Genomic DNA, 12005 nt, shown 5'->3' on the forward strand with positions numbered 1-12005 from the left:
GATCCCTATTATTGAAGTAGCCACAGATCTGTGGATTGAAAGAATAACAGTTCTAAGAACAAAGCAAACCTTTCAGGCTCTAAATTGATTCAATTTCTTTAAAGAGTTTTCTGTATTTTCTGACATTTCCTTAAAATCTGACATTTTATAAAAGGTCCTTGCTACAGCAACTACACTGATGTAAATTACTCCTATAGTTGTTAACATCTATTACTGAGTCAATTATTCCTAATTGCTTAGCATGCCTTATTACAAGGAGGTAAACTTTCCTAGATGTTTAGAAAAGCTTATCATTTTCTATCTTTCAGCCTATTTTCTTTAATAGAAAAGCTTCTTAAATTGCAGGTCATGATCTCATAACTGAATGTGATGGTCGTATTATGTAAAAAATAATGTCTACTCATCTAATAAATTATGGTAATTTGCTTGTATAGTAAAATCATATACATACCAAAGAATTCTTTAGAATACATTTCTTTATGATTTAGTATCAGAAAATGTTAGATTTACATGCCTATTTTATATACCTATATAACCAAGATCACAAAAAAAAAAAAAAAAGGATCACATAGATAAAAAGGAAAACACGTGGGTTTTTTTATAGAACAGAAACTTCTATTGCTTCCTCTAATTCCCTCTTCTCTAAATTTGAAGCTACTCAACAGCATGGCTGGTGAGATGCTCTAGAAGTTTCTTTGACAGTATATTTCTCCCTATCATAATCTGCCTCTAGGTTATGTCTTTGATGCAGAGGTAGAGGTGGCTACAGATCAGCTCAATAGATGAAAGGTCAGAAGCTCTCAGATGGTTTGCTTTAAAATGATAAACGATATATTAAGGCAATTTCATTTAAAGTAATGATCTCTTTCATAGCAACATAATGTATCATTTAACATTAATAATAGAATTGTGACAACTGTTTTATATGTTTATATAAAAAAGTTATTTAACACTGTTATATTTAAAAGCTACCGTGTCCATCCCCACTGCCATCCCTAACACATATACCCAACTTTAATTATATAGATTTAATTTTATTTTTTTATTTTTATTTTTTTATTAATTTGATAATTATAAATTTTTGACAGTATATATGCATGAGTAATTTTTTTAATAACATTATCCCTTGGATTCATTTTTCCAAAATTTGCCCTCCCTCCCTCTTTTCCCCCCTAGATAACAGGCAATGCAATACATATTAACTGTGTTATAGTATAACATAGATATATATATATATATATGTGTGTGTGTGTGTGTGTGTGTGTGTGTGTGTGTGTGTGTGTGTGTGAGTGTGTGTTTGTGTGTATGTGTGTGTAATTCCAACTTTCTTGTTGCACATTAAGAATTGGATTCCGAAGGTATAAGTAACCTGAGTAGAAAAACAGTAGTGCTAATCATTTACATTCAATTCCCAGTGTCCTTTCTCTGGGTGTAGCTGTTTCTGTCCATCATTGATCAACTGGAAGTGAGTTGGATCTTCTTTATGTTGAAGATATCCACTTCCATCAGAATATATCTTCATACAGTATTGTTGTTGAAGTGTACAGTGATCTTCTGGTTCTGCTCATTTCATTCAGTATCAGTTCATGTAAGTCTCTGCAAACCTCTCTGTATTTATCCTGCTGGTCATTTCTTACAGAGCAATAATATTCCATAACATTCATATACCATAATTTACCCAACCATTCTCCAATTGATGGACATCCATTCATTTTCCAGTTTCTAGCCACTACAAAAAGGGCTGCCACAAACATTTTGGCATATACAAGTCACTTTATCATCTTTAGTATTTCTTTGGAATATAAATCCAATAGTACCACTGCTGGATGAAAGGGTATGCACAGTTTGATAACTTTTGGGGCATAGTTCCAAATTGCTCTCCAGAATGACCGGATTCTTTCACAACTCCACCAACAATGCATTAGTGTCCCAGTTTTCCCACATTCCTTCCAACATTCATCATTATTTGTTCCTGTCATCTTAGCCAATCTAACAGGTGTGTAGTGGTATGACAGAGTGTTCTTAATTTGCATTCCTCTGATCAGTAGTGATTTGGAAAACTCTTTCATATGAGTGGATATAGTTTCAATTTCATCATCTGAAAATTGTCTGTTCATATCCTTTGACCATTTATCAATTGGAGAATGGTTTGAATTCTTATAAATTCAGTTCTCTATATATTTTGGAAATGAGGCCTTTATCAGAACCTTTAACTGTAAAAATATTTTTTTCCAATTTGTTACTTCCCTTCTAATCTTGTTTTCATTAGTTTTTTTTTTTTTTTTTTTTTTTTTTTTTTTTTTTTTTTTTTTGTACAGAAGCTTTTTAATTTGATGTAATTGAAATCTTCTATTCTGTGATCAATAACGATCTCTAATTCTCCTCTGGTCATAAATTCCTTCCTCCTCCACAGGTCTGAGGGGTAGACTATCTTCTGTTCTTCTAATCTATTTATGATCTCATTCTTTATTTTGATCTTATCTTGGTATGTAGTGTTAAGTGTGGATCCATATCTAATTTCTGCCCTACTAATTTCCAGTTTTCCCAACATTTTTTTTCAAATAATGAATTCTTATTCCAAAAGTTGGGATCTTTGGGTTTGTCAAACACTAGATTGCTATAGTTGTACCCTTTTTTATCCTGTGTACCTAATCTGTTCCACTGATCGACTGGTCTATTTCTTAGCCAATAGTAAATGTTTTTGGTGACTGCTGCTTTATAATATAGTTTTAGACTAGGTACAGTTAGACCACCTTCATCTGACTTTTTTTTCATTAATGCCCTTGAAATTCTCAGCCTTTTATTCTTCCATATGAATTTCATTGTTATTTAAAATAGTTTCTTGGGTGTCTGATAGGTATAGCACTAAATAAATAGATTAGTTTAAAGAATATGTTCATCTTGATTATATTCGCTCGGCTTAACCATGTGCACTGAATTTCTTTCCAATTATTTAAATCTGACTTTATTTTTGTGGCAAGTATTTTGTAATTTTTCTCATATAATTCCTGACTTTTCTTTGGTAGATGGATTCCCAAATATTTTATACTCTTGACATTTGTTTAGAATGGAATTTCTCTTTGTATCTCTTGCAGTTGCATTTTGTTGGTGATATATAAAAATGTTGAGGATTTATGTGGATTTATTTTGTATCCAGCAACTTTCCTAAAGTGGTGAATTATTTCTAATAACTTTTTATAAGAATCTCTGGGGTTCTCTAAGCATACCATCATATCATCGGTAAAAAGTGACAGTTTGATTTCTTTATTACCTACTCTTATTCCTTGTATCACTTTCTCAAATCTTATTGCTGAGGTTAGCATTTATAATACAATATTGAATAGTAATGGTGATAGTGGGCAAGCTTGTTTCACTCCTGATCTTACTGGGAAAGGTTCTCCATTACATAATATGTTTACTGACGGTCTTAAATATATGCTCCTGACTATTTTAAGGAATAGTATATTTATTCCTATACTCTCAAGTGTTTTTTAGTAGGAATGGATGTTGTTTTTTAATCAAAGGCTTTTTCTGCATCTATTGAGATTATCATATGGTTTTTATTAATTTGATTATTAATATGGTCAATTATACTAATAGTTTTCCTAATATTAAACCAGCCCAGCATTCCTGATATAAATCCTGCTTGATCACAGTGTATTATTCTGGGGATGATTTCCTGAAGTTTTTTTGCTAATATCTTATTTAAGATCTTAGCATCAATACTCATTAAGGAAATTGGTCTATAGTTTTCTTTCTCCGTTTTCAACCTACCTGGTTTAGGTATCAGTATCATGTCTGCGTCATAAAAGGAGTTTAGTAGATTCCTTCATCCCCTATTTTTTCAAATAGTTTATATAGCATTGGGGCTAATTATTTTTTAAATGTTTGGTAGAATTCACATGTAAATCCATCTGGTCCTGGGGATTTTTTCCTGGGGAGTTGATTAATACTTTTTTCTATTTCTTTTTCTGAAATGAGACTATTTAAGCAGTTTACCTCCTCCTCTGTTAATCTAGGAAGCCTCTATTTTTGGAGGTAGTCATCCATTTCACTTAAGTTATCAAATTTATTGGCATAAAGTTGGGCAAAGTAAGCCATTATTTCTCTAATTTCTTCTTCATTGGTGGAAGGTACCCATTTTTATTTTTAAGACTAATAATTTGTTTTCCTCTTTCCTTTTTCTGATGAGATTTACCAAAGGTTTATCTATTTTATTGGCTTTGTCATAAAACAAACTCTTGGTTTTATTTATTATTTCAATAGGTTTTTTTGTTGTTGATTTTTTTTTTTACTTTCAATATTATTGATTTCTTCTTTTAGTTTTAGAATTTCAAGTTTAGTATTTGTTTGGGGTGTTTGAATTTGGTCTCTTTCTAGCTTTTTAAGTTACATGCCCAATTCATTAAGCTTCTCTTTCTCTATTTTATTCAAATAAGTCTATAAAGATATAAAATTTCCCCTTATTACCACTTTAAGTACACCCCACAAATTTTGGTATGATGTGTCATCATTGCCATTATATTGGGTGAAATTATTAATTGTTTATATATTTTGCTGTTTCACCCAGTCATTCTTTAAGATGAGGTTATTTAGTTTGCAATTACTTTTTGGTCTATTTACCCCTAAAATTTTATTGAATGTAGTTTTTAATTGCATTGTGATCTGAGAAGAAGGGACTTACTATTTCTGCCTTCCTGCATTTAATTTTGAGATCTTTATGTCCCAATATATGGACAATTTTTGTATAGGTTCCAAGAACTGCTGAGAAGAAAGTATACTCCTTTCTGTCACCATTCAGTTTTCTGCAAAAGTCTACCATACCTAGTTTTTCTAATGTTATATTTACCTCTTTAATTTTTGTCTTATTTGTTTTGTGGTTTGATTTATCTAATTCTGAGAGTGCAAGGTTGAGATCTACCACTATTATAGTTTTGCTGTCTATTTCTTCTTGCAACTCTCTTAACCTCTCCTTTAGGAAGTTAGATGCTATACCACTTGGTGTATATATGTTTAGTATTGATGTGGCTTCATTTTCTATGCTACCTTTTAGCAGGATATAGTTTCCTTCCTTATCTATTTTAATTAGATCAATTTCTGCTTTTCCTTGATCTGAGATAAGGATGGCAACCCCTGCTTTTTTTGGTTTTACCTGATGCATAATTGTTAGGATTACTAAGTGAGAACTCAGGTTGTCTGGACAGTGAAAAGGTGAGAATTCAGGTTTTCTGGACAATTACAAGGTGAGAACTCAGGTTGACTTGATAGAGGGGGCAAGCTCATTGGCTGGGGTGGTTCTTCCCAGAAGCCCTTGCATTATCCCACGCCCATTCTCTGGGAGGATAAAAGAGACAGCACTGGGCCCAGAGAGCAGATCGGCCTGGAGAAGGATAAGAGCTGGAGGAGATTCACAGCCAGGATTCAAGAAGAGGGTCTCTGCATTACATCAGGCCTGACGGGGCTCTCTGCAGGAAGGGAAGTCACTTCTCTGGACAAGAGTTAACAGCAACTGCCTGGAGACAACGGTTCACTACAGGAAGAAGAATCTGTCTGAGAGATTTGAGTAGAAGACACAGCAGATCTCTTCCCAGAGAGTGATCCGGCAGCTTCTAGAGACGACAGCTCGCTACACATAATAGATTCTGCTCCAACCTTTTATCTTTACTCTGTATGTATCTCCCTGCTTTAAGTGTGTTTCCTGTAAACTACACATTGTAGCATTCTGACTTTTGATCCAGTCTGCTATCTGCCTCCTTTTAATGGGAGAGTTCATCCCATTCACATTTACAGTTAAAATTACTAATTCTGTATTTTCTGCCATCATATAATCTCCTGATTATTGTTTTTTACCTCCTGTGCCCCCTGAACCCCTTCCCCAGTGTTGACTTTATGGACCCCACTTGCGACGTGCAGCCATCCCTTTTTACTTTTCTGTCCCCCTCCTTTTAAGTCTGTTCTCCTTTCTTGTACCCTTCCCTTATTCCCTTTTTCCTTTTCCCTTTTCCTCTCCCCCCTTTCAATGAAGTGAGATAGAATTCTCTGAAAAACAAATATGTCAATTATTTACTCTTTGATCCTACTCTGATGAGAGCAAGATTCACACAATTTTTCTCCCCCTCTCTAAATTCCCTCATGTGTGGTAGATTTTCTATGCCTCTTCCAGGGATGTAGTTTCCCTCATTTTATTTCTCCTTTCTCTTTTTCTGATACTATCCCCTTCCCTTTACTAGTTCCTTTTTTTTATATTATATCAGTAAAATCAAATTATCCAGGTGGACTTTCTGTATATCCACAATAGAGATACAGTTCTCAAGAGTTCTTTTTACCTTTTTCTGCTTCTCTTGAGTCTTATGGATGTAGATCACATTTTTTGTTTAAGTCTGGATTTTTTCTTAGAAACAAATAGAATTCCTCTATTTCATTAATTGTCCATATTCTTCCATGTAAGAAAATGCTAAACTTATCTGAGTAGTTTATTCTTGGCTGCATTCCAAGTTCTTTTGCCTATGAGAACATCAGATTCCAGGTGCTTTGATCCTTTAATGTGGAGGTAGCCAGATCTTGAGTGACCCTTGTTGTGGCTCCATGGTATTTAAATTGTTTTTTCCTGGCTGCTTGCAGTATTTTTCCCCTTAATTTGGTAGTTCTTCAGCTTAGCCACAATGTTCCATGTAGTTCTTTTTTTAGGGTCTTTTTCAGAAGGTGTTCGATGAATTCTTTCAATGCCTATTAACCCTTCTGTTTCTATTATCTCTGGATAGTTCTCTTTGATGATTTCTTGTAAAATAGAATATAAGCTCTTTTTTTCATCATAATTTTCGGGAAGTTCAATGATCCTCATATTATCTCTCCTAGATCTATTTTCCATGTCTATACATTTTCCCAGTAAGTGTTTGACATTATTCTCCAGCTTTTCATTTTTTTTTTTTTTTGTTTGACTGATTCTTGGTTTTTCAATGAATCATTCATTTCAATTTGTTCAGTCCTGATTTTTAATGATTTTTTTCTTCATTCACATTTTTGGTTCTTTTTGTGTATGCCCAATTGAGTTTTTAAATGAATTACTTTGCTTTGTTGAAATTTTTTTTTTCCATTTCACTAATTTTTTTTTTTTTTAGTGAGTTATTTTCTTTTTCCAAATCACAAATCCTAATTTCTTGGGCGTTTTTTATCTTTTCCAATTCACTAATGCCACTTTTCTGTGATTTTTTTAACCTTTTCTAATTCACAAATTTTCTTTGCCTTCACCTCCTGTGAATTCTTTATTTTTTCCAACTCAAATTTCAGGACATATTGTTATTCTCTATCATAGCTTCTCTTTCCTTTCCCCATTTTTCTTCAAACTCTCTTAACTATTTAATTGTCTCTTCTAGGAGAGTGTTAAGTGATGGGGAACAGGTATCATTCCCCTTTAGGTTGTTATCTGGAGACTCTCTGCTGGTAGCCTCCTTGGGGTTGAATACCCGATCTTTCTCTTATAGAAGGTGTCAATCATTCTCTTCAGCTTCTTACTCATTGTTAACACTCTATGGGGCCTCTGCCCCCTTGGGTAAGAAATTTATTTATCAGCTTCCTACCAGACAGGATGGATGCAGCAATCCTGTACCTGGGCTAAGAGAGATCTCTGGGAGAGATTTTCTCTCCCCCATCCCTGGAAATGCCTCAGAGGTGGTTAGCACCGCTGCCCTGCAAGGATTGCCCAGTGAGGAACCCCACCATGAGGCCTAGCGACTGCCCTGAGGTTTATGGCTGAACAGTGAAAGCATCATAAACCTTAGACAAAGGCTCCTGTGGGGCCGTGGCTATTAGCAGCTTGCATTAAAAGCCCCTGTGCTCAAACCAAAAGTTAATTCCCAGATAGTCCCTGCTGTGGAGGTTCTATTGCTCTGGGAGTTCCATTGCTCTGAGAGTTCCACTGCTGCTAGAAGTTCACTGCCTTACGCTGAGCCCCACACTATGTGGATGAGAGGGCTGCCCCCGGCTGTGTCCCCCGATGTTCAAATTCTTAACTCCCCCCAAGGAGAAGCACTGGGCAGCAGAACATGGCTGTACAGCTGTGCTCAGGTTGGTGCTAGGCCCCTTCCAGATTGGAGTGGATCTAGGATATGGCTTTATATTTTAAAGTGGCTTGATTTCTCTTCTGATTTGCTGTTATATAAGCAGAGTAGAGCTATCAGCCTGTGCTATATTCCTCTATCTCAGTGGCTTCTCTGATCCCAGAGTTCTCTCCAGCCCATTTAGCACTGCATGCTAGCACCTAACTCAGTCTGTGCTTATCTTATTTTTCTTTTTTTTTTTTTTTCCTTCTCTCAGAATCAACCTTTTCTGTTGAAATTCCAGATTCTTTTCAGCTGGTAAGTTGTGCTTCTAATCCTTGTGGTTTTTATCAGTCCAGCATTATTTTTGAGACTGATTTGACTAGTTGGTATTGAGGGAAGAAGAGAGCTTACAAATTGACGTGTATCTTCTCCACCATCTTGTCTCTGCCCCCCACCCCCGGACTTCATTTTAAAGATAGCTCAAGCAATGACTTGATTTGAGAAGTCAAAATCAGTCATGAGGCAGAGGAAAGATGAACTACAATGTGGACAAGGGTAGTCACAAAATTTTGGTCCTCATTAATACATGACTAGCTCAGTTCAGACATTAGTACTGTAATTTCTATTTTGTAGAACAATTGCATTTCAAGTAGCTGAAGAAGTCCTGAGTAAAAGAAAAAAAAAAAGAGATAGAGTATTTATCCATTTGAGTACTTCATATATTTGTTTTTAGGAAGCTAGGTGGTTTAGTGGATAAATAGCTGGGCCTGGAGTCAAAAAGACATGAGTTCAAATGCAGCCTTAGACATTTACTAGCCTTGTTACCCTGAGCAAGATGCCTAATTGGGGGAATCCTAACTTTACATGTTTTTTTTTTTTTTTTTTTTTTATGGAGATCAAATTAGAAAGCTTCTTTCATTCATTCTTTTCTTTAATTAAAATACTTTTTTCATGTCTAATTTTCTTGCTATTGAACAAGAATTACAAGAAGGACTCATCTAAACTGATTTATTTTCTTTTTTTGACATTTTCCCATTTAAAGTGCTCTACTATCTAAATCCCACCTGTCATTTCAATAGTACGGTACTGCCTCCTTTAGATATTATCTCTTCCTGCTAAACTAGCCTGTCAGTTGTCCCTAGTTACAACTCATCCTAACATAATTAATTTACATGTAAACCTGGAACATATTGTATTATTTTTCTGATTATTGGAGTACTACCATATAAACTTTAGAACTAATTCTGGAGAGAAGAAATAGAAAATATGTATCATATAGAGGGAGAAGCAGCCAACCTCTATATGTCTTGATTTTGATTTTTTCTTCTTACACTTGTTGAAAATTTTCCCTTGGGTGATACTGGCACATCTTGTTTTTGAGATGAGATGGCTTACTCTCAGAGATACTGTGTAATCCCTCTATTTTATTCTGTCATAATCTAACTTTTTATAACTTCAGTTCTATTTGTCTGTCTCTCTCTGTTTCTATATTTCACTAGGTCTCTGTGTTTCTGTCTCTTTGCCTCTCTGTCTCTGCCCCTGTCTCTTTTGTATGTGTGTCTCTGTCTCTTCCTTTATTTTTTATCTTTTAACTACAATATACTATTTTTTTATATTCTTGATGCTAGCTGCTTGAGGACAATCTCCATTAGGTTTCTGGCTTTGTATCTCCAGAATATATATTTTATTTGAATGTAACCTTGGGTTAGCAACTATGGCCACAACAACAGTGGAGGGTCAGGAGAAAAGGAGGAAATAACCAATCAACGGCTTAGCAAGCTAAAGTTGATTCAGAAACTTACTGTCAATCCTCATCTTTGGAAAAAATAAATAAGAGTTATTTCTAGAAAATGTAATAATTAGAAGAGCTGAGGAAACTGGGACAAATAAATTAGGCATCAGGGTGGAGAGTCTTTGATCATGGTAGAACAGCTGAATAGTGGAGAATAGCTGAAGTCTAAGCCCAAACAGCAAATTTGTGCTGATTTCAGCCATTGTTAATTAAGATAAGCAAAGGCAGTCATCATATTCACCAGGACCATGGCAATCTGTGAGGTGCCAAGACCAAAATTCTAGAGTTAATCAACAAAAATTCAGGATGGTACAATAGAACTTTTTATGAAACTCTGGGGGGAATTCTACCTCCTTACCATTGCTTTCTTTGGCATTTGAGTCATTTCTCTGTTTTTCTACCCTGCATATTAATTTACCTAGCATAATGATTAGGTACAGCCGTGAATTGGCTGGAGATAGACTACCCAGTCATCTTTGCGAATAAAAGTTATCCATAGTACAAAATGAGTAAGGTACAGGAACGCAATTATATTCCCACACTCAAATAAGAGAATATGAAGCAAAAACTGATACCATTATCACAATCAGTAGATAAATCTACTATTCAAATCTCTCCTACGTACATTTGCAGATTCTGATCATTATTTTAGATTTCCCTTTTTTATTGTAGTAAGTTTAATTATTTTATGTATTTAATATTTTTATTTTATATAATATATAATGATATAAAATAATAATATATAATATAATAAAATAAATATTTGATATTATTAATAATCATTATTTTATATATAACATTATATATAAAATTACTATTAGTGATTTGATAAACATTATTAATAAATAAATTTATTTAATATTTAAGTATTGCTTATCTATTGAATTAAGTTGCTACATGAATTATGTTGGGAGAGAAAAATCAGAGTAAAAAGGAAAAAACATAGGAGAGATTAAAAAAAAACAGAAAAAAAGAAGAGAGCATAGCATGTGCTGACTTACATTAATTCTCCTTGGTTCTTTTTCTGGAAACAGATGGCATTTTCTGTCCAAAGTGTATTGGAATTGCTTGGCTCAATGAACTACTGAGAAGAAACAAAAATTACATAGTTGATCATCGTACATTCTTGCTATTATTGTGTACAATGTATTCCTGCTTCTGCTTGTTTCACTCGATATCAGTTCATGTAAATCTTTTCAAGCCATTTTATAATCAGTGTGTTCATCATTTTTTTAAGAACAATAATATTCAATTACCTTCCTATAGCACAATTTGTTCATCCATTCCTCAATTGATGAACATCTACTCATTTTCCAATTCCTTTCTACCACAAAAAGAGCTGCTACAAATACTTTTGCACATGTGGATCCTTTTCCCACTTTGATTATTTCCTTGCCATATAGATCCAGTAATGGCACTGCTGGGTCAAAAGGGATGCATAATTTTATAGCCTTTTGGATGTAATTCCAGATTGTCCTCAGAATGGTTGGATCATTTCACAATTCCACCAACAATGTATTAGTTTCTCAGTTTTCCCACATCCCCTCCAACCTTTATTATTATCTTTTCCTGTCATTTTAACCAATCTGAGAGGTGTGAGGTGGTATGTCAAAGTTGTTTTATTTTGCATTTCTCTATTCAATTGTGATTTAGAGCATTTTTTCATGTAACTATAAATGGCTTTAATTTCTTTATCTGAAAATTGTTGTTCATATGCTTTGACCATTTATCAATTGGGAAATGACTTATATTCATTTAAATTTCAGACAGTTCTTTATATATTTTAAAAATGAGTCTTTTATCAGAAATACTGCTATAAAGATTTTTCCCCAGCTTTGTACTTACCTTTTAATCTTACTTCTATTGTTTTGGTTTGTGAAAAAACTTATTAATTTAATGTAATCAAAGTTGTCCCTTTTGTCTTTCATAATGTTCTCTAGTTATTCTTTGATCATAAATTCCTCCTTTCTCCAAAGATCTGATAGGTAAATTAATCCTTGTTCTAATTTCTTTATGGTACCATTCTTTTTACCCACATCATGTACTGATTTTGACCTTATTTTGGTATGAGGTGTGAGATGTAGGTCTATGCTGAATTTCTGACATATTATTTTCCAATATTCCTAGCAGAAGAAAGAGACACAGAGAAAGATAGAGAGAGGGAGGGAGAAGGA

Source organism: Sminthopsis crassicaudata, chromosome 1 (assembly GCF_048593235.1).
Source record: "Sminthopsis crassicaudata isolate SCR6 chromosome 1, ASM4859323v1, whole genome shotgun sequence".
NCBI classification, from domain to species: domain Eukaryota; kingdom Metazoa; phylum Chordata; class Mammalia; order Dasyuromorphia; family Dasyuridae; genus Sminthopsis; species Sminthopsis crassicaudata.